General features: G+C 42.2%; 1 protein-coding gene and 1 long non-coding RNA gene across 5 annotated transcripts in view; one reads left to right on the top strand and one right to left on the bottom strand.

Annotated features, from left to right (window-relative positions):
* The window catches only part of LOC126469963 (homeobox protein extradenticle), a 348,664-nt gene that overhangs the window by 212,496 nt on the left and 117,288 nt on the right, over nt 1–18,880 (bottom strand). The gene's annotated exons all lie outside the window — the stretch shown is intronic.
* Nucleotides 271–18,880, top strand: part of LOC126469966 (uncharacterized) — a 166,397-nt gene continuing 147,787 nt past the window's right edge. The window contains exon 1 of the long non-coding RNA XR_007586100.1: nt 271–428. This is a non-coding gene — a long non-coding RNA (uncharacterized LOC126469966). The remainder of the gene's footprint in view (nt 429–18,880) is intronic.

The following is an 18,880-nucleotide window of genomic DNA, read 5'->3' as shown; positions in this document are numbered from 1 at the left end:
CAAAGTTGCTTTCTTTCACTTGTTCTTTGTTCCAGATTCGAGACAGAATCAAGATTATGATCCATCGAATCAGAACGATCGGCAAGCCTGAATATGTATTTGTTTTTCAGAAATTAATGAACTTCCTCGAATAACGTATGGACACACGACGAGGGACTCACAACTGTGAACGGTCGTTACGGCTACGATGAATTCCGTTTGTGCCTGGCGAACTCTCCGAGTGTCCACGTTTTGTGTGAAGGGTATTTTTAGCGTACGCATCAGCGCTGGCGCTTCTTGGTCGCCTGGGCGTACATTGCTGGTGCTGGCCATTGATTTTAGCCTTGCACAAGGGTGCTCCAGCTCGCCACCCATTTGGACTGCCTTTCTAACATGCTGTTATCACTATTGTGGCCTCTCCGCTCTTTCTGAACTCTATGAACTTCCAGGTACGTAAAATCGTATAAATTTCATTTTTACAAGCACGCACACTGTATTAACCTCCTGTTGGCTATAGCTTAAATGTGTCTTTTAATCGTGAATTTCAAAACGAATTATTATCGTTAGTCTCTAATTTGCACATACTTACATTGTTCCCCATGTCTGTCTTTTTCTTTTTGTCCGTGGAATTCAAAAACTATCTACATCTCACTTATTTTAGCATTTACTGCAACAACATATTATATATTGAAGAAGAAAAACAACAGGCCTAAGGCTTAAGCCCTGAGTGGTGTTTGCGTTAATAAAACGATCTTGGTAACGGGTTCCGCCAGTGCCTTTTTACAACTCGAATTATCTCTCCATTAGATTAAAAACACCTCTCTTAGTGCTACAGACGAAACAGGTAAGTAGAAATTCAACAGTCTATCAGTTCTACCATCTACATCAACACTCGGCAAACCATTTATTGTGTATGGCGGTGGGTATGCCTGGTACCATTAACATTTCTCTCCTTTCCTGCTCCATTCGCAAAAGGTGCCTGGATATAATCACTATCGGTAAGCTGCCACATAAGGGATCAATTTTTTCCCTTCGTTTTCCCAACAAGGTCTTTTAGAGAGAGATGTCTGGAAGAAAGCAACGTGTTGCTTGAGCCCTCTTTGGAACGTACGCTCTCTGTGTTTAAACGGTAAACCTCCCCGTGATGCACATCACATTTTGTAACGTCCACCATTGAGTTTGAGTAGCAACTGCATTACTAAACGATCCCGTGACGAAAAGTGTCGCTCTTCTTTAGATCTTCTCTGCCTCATAAAATTATTATTATTATATTCTTTCTGCGTTATGCCCAGTTAAAGAGCGAGTTTGAACTTGTTAGCCTGGTCTGACAGCGTCCTTTTCTTCTCCTCTCCTCAAAACCTCTTCATGCATTCGCTGTGTTGTTTCTTGCGTTCCTTTGTCCATTTTTTTAGTCTTTTCTTTCTTTTTTTCTTTTTAGCTTTCTCTGCGAATGTATGATTGGCAACTAGGATCTAGGATTCCAAAGGCTTTGCGTTCTGTGATGGTATCTTCCGTGGCATCCATTTCTCGTAACTCCTGCTTAACTTGTGACAAAGTGATTTTTACGTTTTTTGAATTTATTATATTAAGTATATTTTTGTTAACCAAGTGTTGTTCATTCTGTAAATATGATCACAGAAGTGGTTAGCACACTGAATTCGCATCTGGAGGACAACGGTTGACATCCGCTTCCAGTCATTCAGATTTAGGTTCAGGTTTTCCGTGATTTCCCTAAATCGCCAGGAGAATGCCGGGATGGTTCTTTTGAAAGGGCACGGCCTGTTTCCTTCACCATACCTGAAACATTCCGAGTGCTTCATCTCTAACGACCTCGACGTCGACGGGACGTTAAACCCTAATCTTACTTCACTTTTTTCTGAACAATGAATCCTGGAATCTAAAATCCGATTCATGTAGGCAAGCGATTACGAAACTTCTACGAATTGGTTATGTTAATCCTTCTGACGTAAGTCCTGTCATGAAAATGATAAATTTTCGACCGTCTCAAATGTTGATATGCATGTCGTGACCGATAACTGGTGTAAATTAACAAAACTACCAACCTCTATGCACGAAATACAGCCACCAAGACGGTTTGAATGAGTAAAGGACTGATAGTCTTATCTACAATTCTTTTAACGGAAAACCTCAAGACAAGTTTCTGTCTCACGTGATGTTTTTCACGGGTCAATGCTTGAAGATACCTAAAGAATCTCATTAAACCATGCTCATCTAAATATTTGGAAGCTGCTGATTGCTGCAGCTGTCAAGTCACGCATTCAAGACGACGACGCTTCAAATGTGTGTGTGAATTACTAACGGACCAAACTGCTGAGGTCATCGGTCGCTAGAGTTACACACTACTTAAACTAACTTATGCTAAGAACAACACACATACCCATGCCCGAGGAAGGACTCGATCCTCCGGCGGGAGGGGCCTCGCAATCCTTGACATGGCGCCTCTAACCGCGGGGCCACTCCGCGCGGCGACGGCGCTTCAAAGCCCAGTTCGGTATCCAGATTAAGTTTCTCTGTTTCCATAAATTAGCGAAGGTAAATGCAGGAAATGTTTCGAGAAGGACACGACCGATATCTGCTCCCACCCGTACCCAAGTCTCACCTCGTCTTCAATTGGACTTTAAACCTTAATCTTCCTTCAACACGAAGGGTGTACTGTTTTTTCCTCCCATCTGCCGGATTCTACATGAACTCTGAGCATACAGAAAAATTGTTTATTGGATATATTGGATACGATTATACAGTCAAGTTCACTTCCAAACCACTTCAGGTCACATGATATTTAGGAAACCTATCTTATGCTAGCTGCTAAGAGGGAAGTTTTGTTCCTCCCTTATTACGATTCAAACAGCGTACTTGAAAAGTTAATGGTTGCCATTATGATTTTCATAAACATTTCGCTATTAAAAAAAATTGCGCATTGTTTCGAGTTGGGGTTTCCTTATCCTCATAGGCAATCCTGCCATCAGGCGTATAAAGATACCAGCGGATATTTTACTCCTACCCCCCTCTTCCCGGCTTTGGTTAAATTTCCTGTAATATACCAAATCTACGAAACGGAGTCGCCAGTCGGCAAGCAGAAGACGTTACGTGCAAGACGTGACACTTCCAGTAAAACTGAGCAACAAGGTTTCAGAAGTGCAGCAAGGTCAAACACCATCAATTTATAAAAATACCAAAGTCCATGTCAACGACTGCCACAAATACGTCGACAGCAGACTTGATTGTACACAAGTATATTTTTTCATTTGCGCAAAAGAAAGTAGAAAGAGAACACACTAATTACCGTATTAGATGACTTTATTTCCCTAAATCGGTGACAAAACCTCAAAATGGCTAATCCAAGCGACAGAAGGGGATATGAACGGGCCAGTCTAATTGCAGGACAGAAAATTGGAAAGTTGATATATTACGAGATAGTACTGGCCAACTTAACAAAACAGGCCGCTAAAACGCTCCCGTATAGACTACATTTAAGAACTTAGCCGGTATTTTACTTCTACAAGGAAGCTCAGACACAGAAGGCAGCAGGGAGAAAGTGTTCGTTGCCAGTTTAGGGTACCATTCCGACATTCATCTAAAATGATATTGGGAAACCATGGAAAACCTAAACCAGGTTGTCAGAACAGAGGAATAAAATTCTTCTAAATACGATTCCCACATTTTAACCAAAACGGCACCTCAGTCAGCGGACTTATGAGAAAGTGAATAAGTTTGAAAAAGAGTGTTACAAAAGAGGTGCTATTCTCCGCACCGAACACTAGGCACATTCCAATAGCCAGGCTTGAAGAGACGAGAATACGTTGCTGTCCACGTCACATATCTACCCGTCAGATGACCTACGTCAAACCTGAGAAATCAGTACACTTCTTTTGATGAACGCCATGAATCTGGATCAAGGCGAAACAAAGCACAAAAACAGGAAACTACTATTCAACAGAAATAGAAATAGCACAGAGCAGAAGCAGCTCTTACTCTTTCATTTCTATGATTTTGTCACATACCTTAAGCACTTGCTATTTTTATGAGACGCCGTAAATGTAACGATACATTACACAGTTCGAAATGTATCTGCCAATGTCATCCTCACAAGTTCATTCCCGCGATCAGCTGGAGACGTCATATTAAACATCAGGAAGGAATGATAGACAACTAAACACTTATTATACCTCTGACACTCAGACTCTACCAGAAAACTACGTCTTCAGACAAGAAAAAATAATGCTATTAGACATGAAAAAATTGGATCAGCTGTTCAGGAACGTTTGTAGAGTGTTTATAAAATAGTAAGCAATTTTTTTTTCAGTACAGAAACGAGTAATTCTGTTAGTGCTGTGCCAAAACTGTTTCTGTCTCTTGGTGCATGACAGAAGGATTTAAAGAAACACCGTAATTAATGGGTGTTTCATTAATTGTCCCAAGCCTCGCGGGATTAGCCGAGCGGTCTAAGGCGTTGCAGTCATGGACTGTGTGGCTGGCCCCGGGGAAGTTTCGAGTCCTCCCTCGGGCATGGGTGTGTGTGTGTTTGTCATTAGGATAATTTATGTTAAGTAGTGTGTAAGCTCAGGGACTGTTGACCTTAGCAGTTAAGTCCCATAATATTTCACACACATTTGAATTTGAACATTTGTATCCCATATATGTGGTCATAGCACATACAGGGTGCCCTAGGAGGACTGGTCAATATGAGGAATGTGACAGGGGCGATCACTCAAAGCATGTCTAGTAAGCATGGGCTCTAAAGAGGTATGGGCAGCTGTTCGTCTTCGAAACTGCGACACAAAAATCTTCTACTGCAAGCTCTTTGCCTTCCATATTTTTGGTGAGGCTACTATAGACCAGATTAATAAAAAAATGTCTAGTACACAGGGGCTCTGAAGTGCATACCGTAAGAGCTATGAGCACTTGTTCCGTAGAAGAGATGTGTTTCACAGCAGCGAAGATTAGCAAGTGCTCATAGCTCTTAAGCTATGCACTTTAGAGCCAATGTTTACTCGACTTTTTCCGTGTTTTGCTCCATATTACCACCTCTCAAAATATGGAAAGCAAAGAGCCTGGGATAGAAGAGACTTTCACATAATATCGAAGATAAAGTCTTCAGAGCTCTTAAGGTGGGCATTATTGAGCTCATGTTTATTAGTCTTTTTTGCTTCGAAAGATTGTTGCTCTCATATCCCTGATTATTAAAATTCTTCCTGGAGCCTTCTGCATTGTTGCTCACATCTTCTAGGACTTGCTGAAAAGTAATGTCTCCGAAACTTTTACGTGAAAACTCTTTAAGCTTTTTAAATAAAACAAACGTTAATGACATTCTATATCTTTATTCTGAATGTTTACATATTTATTTCTCAACATAGCCACCGTGGCGACCGACACATCTCTTCCAACGAGAGACCAGTCTGTTCGTGCCGTCACTGTACAATGTTTGACTTTGTTGATGGAGACACGTCACCTCTGCTTGCACTGTTTCATCGCTACCAAAGAGATCTCCTTGACTTGTTCTTTAAGTTCTGAAAACAGATGAAAATCAGAAGGGGGGAGGGGCAAGTCGGGACTGTATGGAGGGTAATCGGTGACAGTGAACCCAAGGCGTTACACTGCAGCAGATGTCGCAGCGCTCGTTTGTAGTCTGGTATTGTCATGCTGAAGGAGAGGGTGCTCCATGTGCTCTTACAGCACGCTGTTTCTCACGCACCGACATAGTTACGTTACCCACCGCCATGTTACACGCTACAATTTGGAGCCCTCTAGCAGTAGAGGGTTGCAAATCGGTAGACGAAGATAAGGATTCAGACTGTTAATAACGTTCGTTTTAGTTAAAAATCTTAAAGAATTCCCACAAATCTGGAGGCACTACTTTTCGACACGCCTTCATAGTACTCCAGGACACTGTACTTGATACGACAGTGGCCTTGTTCACCAGGAAACTGATGGACACGGTGTCGCAATGGTTCGCCTGCTGAACAGTTTCAACGGTGGAGCGCGACTATTTTATTAACCGTCGGGAAATATAGATTTAGCTTTTCCGTGGTTCCTCTGCATCACTTACGAGAATACAGGTGTCATTCCTTAAACAAAACGACCGATTTTCTTTCCCACCCTTCTTCATGTCCCTGCGTCTCTAATGTCCCGTCCACGACGAGATAAATTCTAACCTCCTTCCGTTGCATCCATAACATGCAGTTAACGATATGTCTGAAAAAAATGTGGCACAGTTTGTAAGCAGGCATTGCTTTCAAGGTCCCTGACGCAGATTTCCTTAGAGTCGCGTTAACCTATTTTACAGCTCTCGCCTAACATCAGGGAAATGCTTCATCATTTTTCTCGCGAGCTGACAGTGAGCTTCGAATGTGGCAGCACGTGGTAATCTCTGGCTGCAGCACAGAGCTAGCCGGTGAATGGCAGTACGTTAGCGAGCAAGGGGGCGGAGTAAATGTTTCACACCGGAAGGCAGCCGCATCGATTGGACTGGGTACACGCTTGTGGAAGGCACGGTGGGGAGCACTATCGACTCGAGCTCCCGCACAAGTTTATCCCGGCTGCATTGCGGACGTCTAATCCTTCCGTTCCCAACCACGCACCACGGCCTTTTATAACCGCACAACGCTAATCATAGCTACTATAATTAGGACTGCTAGTTCAATACAAACATGTCGCATTCGTCGCTTGTATGCGAAATATATAATGGCGAACTCATTTTGTGACTGACACCACATAACTTCCAGTTCACACGATGCAAAAATGAAAACGATGGAAAAAAAGATGATTATTGTTTATCTTCTCGTCAACGACATGACCAATACAAAGGACAATTATGGTTTATCGTCCAGCCGATGAGGTAATCGGAGTCAACGGAAGCACCGATTGGTGAACGAAATCGGTCGTCTCCCTGACAAAGGAACCACACAGCCATTTACCTTAAGGGGGGTAGGACGTCAAACGGGCCGACTTGGAGCAGGAGAGGCATCAAAGGACATTTTAATTTCCAGTGTCTATACTTTTACAAATAAGTTCATAAGACTTCGTCAGCATCACCAGGAAGGATTCAGGATTCACACTCATTGCAGTAGAAGTTCGAAAACATAACAAAATAAATTTCTTTACGTGTGAAATTTTATCATTTTTTCACTTACAAATGGCTGCATTTGTTGCTATAGGTGCACTTTTCTCCATACGTTAGAGAGATTCTTCGATTAATTTTGCACATCATACATACTATGCTCACAGGTGTATGAAAATCTAGAATTTATTTAATTTATGAAAAAACGAATGAACTGTTATATTTTAAACTTCACGTTTAGGAAAAACACAAATTTTATAGTTAATTACCTCAATTTTTCCACAATTTTTAATAGATTTCGAAAATTCTAGAGTTTCATACACCTTTAAGTATGGTTTGTATGCTGTGCACAATTCATCGAAGAATCTCTTACTTATGAAGAAAAGTGTACCTATAGCAACAAATACTGCCATTAGTAAATGAAAAAATGATGAAATTTCACATGTAAAAAAAATTATTTCGTTATGTTTCCGAACTTCCACTGCTATGAGTGTTAATTCTGAATCCTTCCTGGTCATGCTGACAAATTTTTATGAATTTTTTTGTACAAGTATAGACAGTGGAAATTAAGATGTCCTATGGTGCCTCTCCTGCTCCAAGTCGGTCCGTTTGACGTCCTACCCCCCTTAAACGATTTAGGGAAGTTTCAAATTCGATTCAAATTATTGCCATAAATTTTGGACTTGGTATCTACAAACTCTGATTTAGGTATTACACATTTAACAACCATGTTAACATGCAGTACTTTATATTATATACAAAGAGGTAAGGCATGTAATGACAACTATCTTTAATGCATAAGAAACAGGAAAGAACGTTGAACTGAAATAAAATGTGCGTACAATATTATTGGCTGGGAATTCCATCTTTGATGCTCGGCCGCCTGGTACCAGTCTTTTTACTTGACGCCACTTCGGCGAAATGCGCGTCGATAATGATGAAATGAGGATGAGGACAAAACATACACCCAGTCCCGAGCAGAAAAAAATTTACGACCTCACGCGGAGTCGAATCTGGGGCCCCGTGATGGAGAGGCACCAACGTAACCACAGGACCACGAGTTGCTGACAATCGTGAAAATATTATTAAATAAAACAACGTAACACAGAAGGGTACAGTTAACATCATTAAAATCTCATGGGCGTATTAAAAGAACGGAACCAACCAGATGAACTATACAGTTTGTGGTTGGCATTCTACTAAACTTGCAGTAAAGCTAAAATTGATACAATACAAACCTGAAGGAAGCAAGAATAACACAACTTGACGTACCAGAAAAACATTATTAGGCAGAAAATTCACGACTGGGCAGCTGGCCTGTCAGAAAAAAAGGAAGACGAGTACAACTTTGTCTGACGATTGGATAAGAGCCCATTCTAAGAGTACGAAAGTAGTATAAGCACAAAGCTAAAACAAAACCCTGAAAATGCCCCTTTTTGTAAATAGCGTGAACCAATAGGACTCAAACGTGATTATTATTGTTATTATTAAGTCCTATATGGCTAACAAGGGAACATTCCTCAGTGTAAATAAACCGATGTTTATGAAATTTGGTGGGTGTGTAAGGGGGCAAAATAATGCAATACCAGTTTTTTTGTTGGTGTCCAATTTTTCTTGTAAGGCGTAAAACACGCTCCCAGGGGTAGTTTGGCATCTTAGGTACAGAGGGAATATCTTCGGAATGATGGTACATAAAAATTGTTTTTCACATAAAAGATGAGATGTAATTAATATTGTTGGAAACCGTATAATCAACTTTTGTAATAGTTCCATATTTTACAAAATACTCCTCCACCATTAATTAATTTTGAGAAATTGAAACTTTTGTTGCAACATAAATTAAAGGAGCTCCCAAGCCACAGACCTCCATGTATAATAAAGCTGGTTTCTGAAACACTATTTTTGGAAAATAGGGTGTACAAAATGTGGTGTCAGTATTTTCAACATAATTAAAATATCTAAACGTTTGTTATTCTAATTATTTATTTCACTTATATTTGGTTTATGTTTTAAATTCTTAGTGTACGTTGTACATTCATGGTTTTTTTTTATTTTTTAGTTTACCGTTTCACATACGTGTATTTTGTCAATCGAAAATAAGTAAGTCATTATTATGATACAAAAGCATTACAATAAGGTTAATATGTAAAGAAATGTTTAAACCATAACCTTTTTTTTACATCATGCACATAGAATGAACGACATTTCTGTACATAATATACACGACGGAGAAACACAATATAAAGCAAAATTCAGCAGGATTTCAAATTGTCGCAGGTGATCCTTTAAATATACTTATTTGTATCAGGCACATTTCAGTACATTGGTACGCCTTAGCGAAGAGAATTGATTATGTACTAGTGACTACAGCTTCATTGTATTGTTTCTCAAGTTGAAATCATTCAACAGAGCCAAGTCTGAAACCACCTCATATAGTTCTTCCAACATCGAAAGCCCCATACGTCCATGGCTGTGCCTGAGCCGTCAAAACCTTTGCAATCTCCAGATAATGTTCCTTATCCTCAGGAACTATGCTCTTAACGGTTCTTTCATACTGATAATCACAGTTATCTACCAATAATCTAGACTTTTCTCCCTCACTGGGAAATGAACATCTTTCAAATATCGTTTGACCTGGTCAGACGTTGGTTTACCAGATTCTGATGCTGTCACAAGGACACTTGGGGCTCAAAAAGAGGTTTTCGAATTCTCGGTCCAAACTATCAGTTTCTTTTAAAACTGTGAAAAGGCGGGTGGCCAGTGAGGAAAAAATCGTCGTATCCGAGGACAAGAAACATCTGGTGATCCCAAAGAGCTCGAAGGCACAGGTACAGCCGTGGACCGGGTACGGTTTTCAATGTTGAAAGGACTTTGTGAGAAGATTCTCAGATTTAGTTCTGTTGAATGATTACGACGTCAATCTCCACCTGAGAAACAGTATAACCCACCTGGAGTCACTGGTACATAATCAGTTTTGTTCGCTGAGGCTTACCAATGTACTGAAATATTTCTGATACAAATCACTAGTCACTTTTTGAAATACTTCTGGATTTTGTTTTACAGTGTGATCTCGGTTAATTATATTACCTGAAGAAATTTCGTTCTTTTTTCCGTCATGAATATAAAATGAAGTTATTTTTTCGAATTTCTTTAAAGATTGTCATTACTGTGATGACTTTGTATCATAATGAGTTACTTATTATTTTCAATTAATGAAACAGTAAACTGCGAAAACAGTAAACTGAAAAAAAGGAATTTAAAATGTAAACTAACAATTTAAAACATGAAACAAATAAGTAAAATAAAAATTAGAATAATAATGAATGTTTAGATATTTTAATTAGGTGTACTGAAAATATACCGACAGCACACCGTATACAGCTTATTTTCCATAAACGGTATTTCATAAAACAGTTTTATCAAACATGGACATACATGGCCAGAAAGCTTCTTTAATTTATTTCGTAACTAAAGTTTTCATTTTTCAAAATTAATGGTAGTGGGTAATTATGCAAAATTTCAAATTATTACAAAAGTTAATTACACAGTTTTCAAGAACGTTAATTAAATTTCAACTTTTATATGAAAACCGTTTTCTTTGTAACATTGTTTCGAAGATAGTCCCTCTAAAGCTAACACACCAAATTGCTTTTCGGGGTGTGTTTTAACCCTTAAAAGTGAAATTGGGTACAAACAAAAAAAAAAAAAATACGTATTGCACTATTTTTTCCCTCTACACATTCGCCAAGGTTCTTCAAGATCTTTTACTGACACTTGGGAATGTTTTCTTGTAAGGTTCAAGAGACCATGGTAAGCCTAGATCGGAATGGTCGGATGGAGATTTTCTTCGTGAATGCGTGTCCAGCGCGTTAAACAATCTGCCATCTCATTCAGTAACAATGAAAAGAGGCAGGATGAAATATCTTCGTGGTCGCTTAATTCAGTTTTCAGACAGAACCAATATATAAAAAAGTAGAGCATGCAAAATGTTGAAATTAACACCCATGTTGGCCTTAATTCAGACAATACAGCCTTCCATTCTTCCAATTAGAGATCAGATTCAGCAAGTAACATAGGCATCTCAATCATGGGGCAACAGTACTCGTAGTAATTGACTAGAAGTAATCTAATGCAACCGGAGCGATAACTGGGTTTAACAATGATTCTTTAAAAAATCAAACTCCTAAAACGTTCGATTACAGATGAGTTAATGGGTTAAATATTTGCCTTAACCTTGTAAGCGAGAAAAGTTTAGCAAAGGTTTGAAATTATGCTTGAAGTTTCCTAGCGGTCGCTAAGTGCTCTCACTATGAAACAATGGACGAATATAAACCGGGTAATTTGCGCCGCATTTTAAGCAAAAGCTAAAAAAATTTCCTTTTGAGGGCGTTGCTGTAGCGTACATGCAACCCATTGCGACTGATACGGGTATACAGACACCGACATGTAGACAAGGGGTTACTGTAACCTTCGAACGGAAACTTTTTGATCATCCCTTATAGTTTATCACGCACCTCAATATTTATAACGTCCTATTCCTACAATTTTGCATGTACATTCAGTGATCTACGTAGATGCCTGTATGCAAAGTGTGTTGCGAGCAGAGTCAATTGTAAAAAAGTAATAAATTAAAACATCATTCTTGATGCTGCCGTTTCAGTACATGAACAGCAGAAATATGGTAAGCGGTAAATTTTTGCCTTTAATCATTCTGTGAGTGTGGGAGGCGTCAACGAGAAAAAGTTCTAAAAAGGTTCTGAAAAAGTTTGAAATTGTGTGCAAAATTTGTTGGAAGTTGCTAAGGGCTCTCATTCTCTAATACTGGATGAATAAAGTCCGTGCATTTGCGCGCCGTCAGTTACATTTCCACGAGACAAACACAGCTTCCAGCTGCAATACTTGTCTTATTGTGTTACACTTTTAACGTAAGATTCTACTTCTTAATTAACAGATTATAACAAGATTTTAAATTTTTAAGTCCGGACAATAACTATGCGAAATATTGAAAATCAAATTCTTGTTGGACCTGGGACCCGTTAGATAGGCAAACTGCAACTGTCAGTCTGCGTACCGTGCCAGAGGTTCGAGGACAGTCGTTCAGTAGTATAGAGCAACATTCTTACTCCAGAATGAGATTTTCACTCTGCAGCGGAGTGTGCGCTGATATGAAACTTCCTGGCAGATTAAAACTGTGTGCCCGACCGAGTCTCGGTCGGGCACACAGTTTTAATCTGCCAGGAAGTTTAACATTCTTACTATATACACTGATGAGCCAAAACCTATGACGGGTTTAATAGCCTGTTTGTCCGACTTTGGACTCAAACACGTCCCTGATTCTGCGTAACAGTGATCCGACAGTTTGTTGGTAGGTTTGTGGAGGTATATGGCATTAGATGTCTACGCACACGTCATATAATTCGTGTAAATAGCGGGCCACTGATTTGCGTACGCGGTGATGGCGCCCGATAGCGACCCAGGTGGGTTCCATAGCATTTACATCAGGAGAATTTGGTCGCCCAGACATCAATGTGAGTTCAATGTAATCCTCCTCAAACTACTGTAGCACGGTTCTGACTCCGAAACACCGACCATTATACTGCTGAAAGACGACATCGCCGTCGGGAAAAACATGAAGCATGAAGAGATGCAGGTGGTTCGCTGCTGTCAGCGTGTCTTCTATTATAACCACAGGTCCCTTTCAAGCACAAGAGAATGTCACCCGTAGCATCATAATACTGAGTTTGTGGAGACAACCAGCGACCTGGCGTAGCAAAAATGTGATTCACTCCAACAGCCCACACGTTTCCATTGATCGACGGTCTAATCCCGAAGGTCTATATCTACATCTACATTTATACTCCGAAAGCCACCCAACGGTGTGTGGCGGAGGGCACTTAACGTGCCACTGTCATTACCTCCCTTTCCTGTTCCAATCGCGTATGGTTCGCGGGAAGAACGACTGCGGGAAAGCCTCCGTGCGCGCTCCAATCTCTCTAATTTTACATCCGTGAACTCCTCGGCAGGTATAAGTAGGGGGAAGCAATATATTCGATACCTCATCCAGAAACGCACCCTCTCGAAACCTAGACAGCAACCTACACCGCGATGCAAAGTCTGCCACTAGAGTTTGCTAAACATCTCCGTAACGCTATCACGCTTACCAAATAACCCTGTGACGAAACGCGTCGCTCTTCTTTGGATCTTCTCTATCTCCTCTGACAACCCGACCTGGTACGGATCCCACACAGATGAGCAATACTCAAGTATTGGTCGAATGAGTGTTTTGTAAGCCACCTCCTTTGTTGATGGACTACGTTTTCTAAGGACTCTCCCAATGAATCTCAACTTGGCACCCGCCTTACCAACAATTAATTTTATATGATCATTCCACTTCAAATTGTTCCGTGCGCATACTCCCAGATATTTTACAGATGTAACTGCTACCAGCGTTTGTTCCGCTATCATATAATCATACAATAAAGGATCCTTCTTTCTAGGTTCGCAATACATTACATTTGTCTATGTTAAGGGTCAGTTGCCACTCCCTGCACCAAGTGCCTATACGCTGCAGATCTTCCTGTATTTCAAATGGTTCAAATGGCTCTGAGCACTATGGGACTTAACTGCTGAGGCCATCAGTCCCCTAGAACTTGCAATTACTTAAACCTAACTAACCTAAGGACATCACACACATCTATGCCCGAGGCAGGATTCGAACCTGCGACCGTAGCAGTCGCGCGGTTCCGGACTGAGCGCCTGAACCGCTAGACCACCGCGGCCGGCTCCTGTATTTCGCTGCAATTTTCTAATGCTGCAACTTCTCTGTATACTACAGCATCATCCGTGAAAATCCGCATGGAACTTCCCACACTATCTACTAGGTCCCGTGCCCACTGAAATCTTAACGGACGATGTCAACATGTGAACACGTAGGGGTGGTCTGCTGCGGAGCTCCAGGTTCAGCAACATACGGTGAACAGTGTGCTCCGAAACACTTGTTCGTGCTCCAGCAATATACTCTTTCGGCATAGATGCCCGCATATCACCATCTATCCTACATCACACAACAGACAAGCCTCCGAACCCCCACGTCCATCCATTTAGCACCTAGTTGTAGTTTCACTGTTCTTCTACCTCTTTCCGTAGATGCTGGCGACGATAGCACACGAACATTTAACCAGCTTCGCCGTTTTCGAGATACTCGTTCACAGGCTCTGGGTAATAATAATCTGTTCTTCGTCAAAGTCGCTTATCTCAATGGATTTCCCCATTTTCAGCCTATATCTTCGCAAGCCTGATCCCCCGTTCGTGTCTGCTGCGCTTATATACTTCTGTTACCGCGTAATGTGCCCGCAACGCCACCAGGCGGCATCCAACGTCGCGGTGAGCATTGTTCATAACGTATTTGCAGATCATTCTGGCGCTTATAGTCTACTAAAGTCATCAGAGGGTCTCCACATGAGTACCAAAAAATTCAATTACGGTTACATCAATGACACCCATTTAAAGATTGTAGATTCAACTAAGTGCCTAAGGATTACAATAACAAACAACTTAATTGGAACTATCACAAACAAACTGTTGTAGGGATGATGAACCGAAGACTGCATGTTATTGGCTGAAACCTTAGAAGGTGCAACAAATCCAACAGACTGCGCGCACTACGTTTTTGAGTCCGCTTCTGGAGAATTTCTGCGGAGTGTGGAACGCTTACAAGACAGGACTAACGGACGATATCGAAAAAGCTCAAAGAAATTCAAGTCGTTTTGTATTGTCGCGAAACGGGAGGGTTTCGCGAACACTGGACTCGCATTCGGGAAGACGACGGTTCAAACCCGCGTCCGGCCATCCTGATTAAGGTTTTCCGTGATTTCCCTAAACCACTTGAGGCAAATGCCGGGATGGTTCCTTTGAAAGGGCACGGCCGACTTCCTTCCTCATCCTTCCCTAATCCGATGGAACCGATGACCTCGATGTCTGGTCCCCTCCTCCAAACCAACCAACCAACCAACCAGTCATCAAGAACACACTAACAAGGAGACGGCACGACCGTGGGGTCGGGGATTTGTCCGAAATTGTGTGTGGTGAAAGATGACCCCTAACACCTCAAGTGTTTAAAATATTAGGACGCACTACTCGGAAAATCTCGGGAAAAATCAATCCAAAGTTTCTTAAGTGCCTTATGAGCATAAAATGTTATTCCATTGTCGACCCGCCGTCTGGCCTACATGGTTAGCGCTCGGACCGTTACGCCAGAGGTCTCGGGCTCGATTCCTCCTCCGGCACTTTTTTTCCTTCTGTTGCGTGCAAAATTGCAGCTCATTGTTACAGAAGAATCGTGAAATTAATTCCCGGAAAGATTGTATAAAAAATCATTCTATAATTCACCGTCAATTATCGTCACCAATATTCCGAGACATGATTCAATATGCCTGGTTTGCCTCAAAATTATCAGAAACTCAAAACACTTTCGTAAATGTTAATAGGGCATGTTTTTGTAAAGATTTATTGCAAACGCCCTGTGATTGAAACAAAAAATCCGCCTTTATGTGTTGCGCAAAACGTCGCAAAAATTATTGCTTTGTTTATTTTTACGATAATTACCACTGCGGTTCTTGTTTATAATTATTATATGTATGAAAACTAAATGTTTCCCAATCGATTTTGTTATTCTGATTAAAAACCAATGTTTCCCCTCATATAATTTACAATTAAAAATGGAAACCCCACGCCATGAATTGTGTTGTTGGACAAAAAGAAAATAATTTTTATTCAATAATGTAACTAATTTGATAAACATAATGTAGGTTTGGGAAACTTTCTGAATAATTGGTGGAATAACAAAATAAAATGAAACAGACGAAAAAAAAGTGCCAGAGGAGGAATCGAACCCGAGACCTCTGGCATAAGACTCCGAGGCCTAAACATTTTTTTTTCCTCCTAGACCTCCTTTTTTTCCAAAAGAAAACAAAGACTCCAATTATACAGGTTTCTCCTTCCAGTAAACAAAAATGAGTCTCCTTTGCTTTGTTGGCGAAGAAGCAATCTTTTGGAACAAAAAAAAGTTGCTCAAAGCCAAAATCAAATTTCTTTTTCCTGTAAGAACAAATTATGTGGAATAAATAAGGAAAAGGTTTTTTTTTTAATTAAAGTCGTCGTGTGACTTGTAGTTAAAGACCAGTTCTTACAAGAGCTCCTGAAGCGTCTCCGCCAACAGCATGCCAGCTTGTCCAAACGTGTCTTCTCATGGCGTAGGCGTGGGTTCTGGGTAGCAGATCTATTCGGTTCGGTTCGGTTCGGTTTATACAGTTTTCAGCTTCTCACGGCTTGGACGTTCCAGCTACTAGGTGGGTCATCGAAAGTGCTCCGTAAGAAATTGGAAAAATATTGCTTATAGCGTGGGTTGCGTATCAGGACGCAGTGTCGTTCGTTGAGATAAGTCCAATATCCTAGCGTAGACTTGTCGCCAGAAGTAAAAAGATAGCGGATCGAGTGGCCGCAGATCCAATTCACAGAGTGAGTTTTGGCGGAGGGGTAGAAAGTCTTATCGGGGTACAAAAGCATGTGGACGGCGATCTGAGCCGGTGTCTGGCGAGTAAGAAACGCCAAAATTCGCCGCGCAAGTGTCCAGACGTCGAACGCTGTGCCACAGTGGAACCGGTGGACATCCGTGTCATCCTCTCCATAGTGGGTGCAGAGGGATGAATCGGCGAGATGGATGCGGTGCAGACGATCTCTGTTAACTTGTTTGCCATTCACGGTGATGTACCACGCTGATTGAACGTCTGATTCAAGAAAACGCGCATGGATCGCCTTCCATATGTGTCGCCACACGTACTGTGGATACTTACGTTCGATGGGGTTGGACGGGCGGCACTGTTTTAACTATTCGGCGACTGTTTTCGTGAGGTACAAACGTGTAAGTGGTAAGGACCGGTAGATATAACTGAACTCCAGGAAAAATCGTTGGATGTAATAAAAGGGGGTTGGAATGGTCGATACCAGTACTGGGGCGGACAAGGAGGCCGGTGCAAAGTTGTGAAGCAGGAGGCTAGTAAGGCTCTGCGGGCAACGATGCCAAAGTGTTAGTTGGGAGCTGACGTATAGTGCCTTGACACGAGTCGGCACGTGGATGAGTCCCACCCCGCCACGATCTCGTGGCAGTGCAAGGGATTCATACTGCACCTTGAATAACATCCCCGAGCTGACGAAGGAGCCGAAAGCCATGAACAGTCGTCGCGCCAGGAGATTTGGGACTGGTAGTACTTGAGCCACGTGTGGTATACGGGAAGCACGATACATGTTCACGTATTGCGCGCGTTGGATAACGTCGAGAGCTCGTAGCCGGTGACCTGCGATATTTGCTCTGATTGTCTGTAGCAAGCGTCTACCATTGATAGTCGCTGAGCGGCGCAGGTCTGCTGTGAAATCAAGTCCAAGACACCATATGGTGGCGGCGACACTAAGGGGGGCAGCGCATCTCTCCGGCAAGCCCTCACCAATGAGCAGGACCTTGGATTTTGACACGTTAAGGCAGCTCCCCGACGCTTCGCCGTAAGTCGCCACCCATGTCAGTGCTGCTCGTACTTCATCTTCACTGCGCAGATATAGTACTATGTCGTCTGCGTAGGCTGTACAACAAAAACGGTGGCCGTGCACTGCCATACCTTCCAAACGTTGGCGCATGCCCTGGAGCAGGGGTTCCAAGGCGAAAGCATACAAAATCGTGGAAAGAGGGCAGCCTTGCCGCACAGATCGTGCGATGACCAGGGGCGGTGTTAGGCGACCATTGTACATGATTTTAGAGGTTGCACTACTCAACAGGCGCATAACCACTGTGACAATACCGCCAGGAAAACCCATATGCTGAAGAACTGTCCGTAAATAGAAGTGGTCAACACAGTCCAATGCCTGGCTAAAGTCCAGTGAAGCCAAGGCGCCAGGGAGACGCTGATAATGCGCTAATGCTACCATGTCTCTGTAACGGCAAAGGGCCGTACGGATGTTGTTGTCGCCTCATAAGGAAGTCAGGTCGCAGGATGTGACGTAACGTGCGACCTTCTTGAGCAGCGATGCCAGTAGCCGTGTGAATATTTTCATGTCGCTGTTGAGCAAAGTAATTGGTCGATAGTCCTGGACCCTCGATAACCCGCGCGGTTTATGTACGGGGATAATAATGCCTTCTAGGAAGGCGCTCGGGACCACTGTCATCGGTGACATCATCTCTTGTGCGATTGCCGTCCACGTGGAAGCCAACAAATAGTGACAACCTTTATAAAATTCGATGGGTATACCGTCAGGTCCTGGAGATCTGTTATCGGAACCCGCCTTGATAGCATCTACCACTTCATCTGTGGTTACGTCGTCTTGGAGGTCATGCACTGCATCCTCCGGAAGAGTGTTCGTAGTAATCTGAGCGACTTCTGTGATCAGTGCTGCAGAATGCGGTACGGCTGCGTATAGCCCGGCAAAATGATCATGGAGAGCACTTTGTTGGGTGTCGTGCCGGCGCCCTTCCACATCAGTGAGGACTTGGATCAGAGCTCGTCGTCGTCGTTGTCTTTCCTGAAGGAGGTGGTACATCGACGGACGTTCTTGAGGGATTCGATTAGAAGCTCGAGAACGGACTACAGTGCCTTCCAAGTGACGCCGCATGATCAAGGAGATCTGCGCCTTCGTGCGATGGACCATCGACTGCCGGGCTGGCGAGAAAGGCATCGTCGTACAGTCACGTAGTATGGTGTAGTAGAAGTGCAGGGTATTAGTTTGCCACGCCTTTAATTCCTTCCCATAACTCATCAGAGTCTTCCTGAGGGTCGGCTT

The sequence above is a fragment of the Schistocerca serialis genome, chromosome 3 (assembly GCF_023864345.2).
Source record: "Schistocerca serialis cubense isolate TAMUIC-IGC-003099 chromosome 3, iqSchSeri2.2, whole genome shotgun sequence".
NCBI classification, from domain to species: Eukaryota; Metazoa; Arthropoda; class Insecta; order Orthoptera; family Acrididae; genus Schistocerca; species Schistocerca serialis.
The sequence above is the reverse complement of the archived record's forward strand: the minus strand, read 5'-3'. Positions and strand labels throughout refer to the sequence as shown.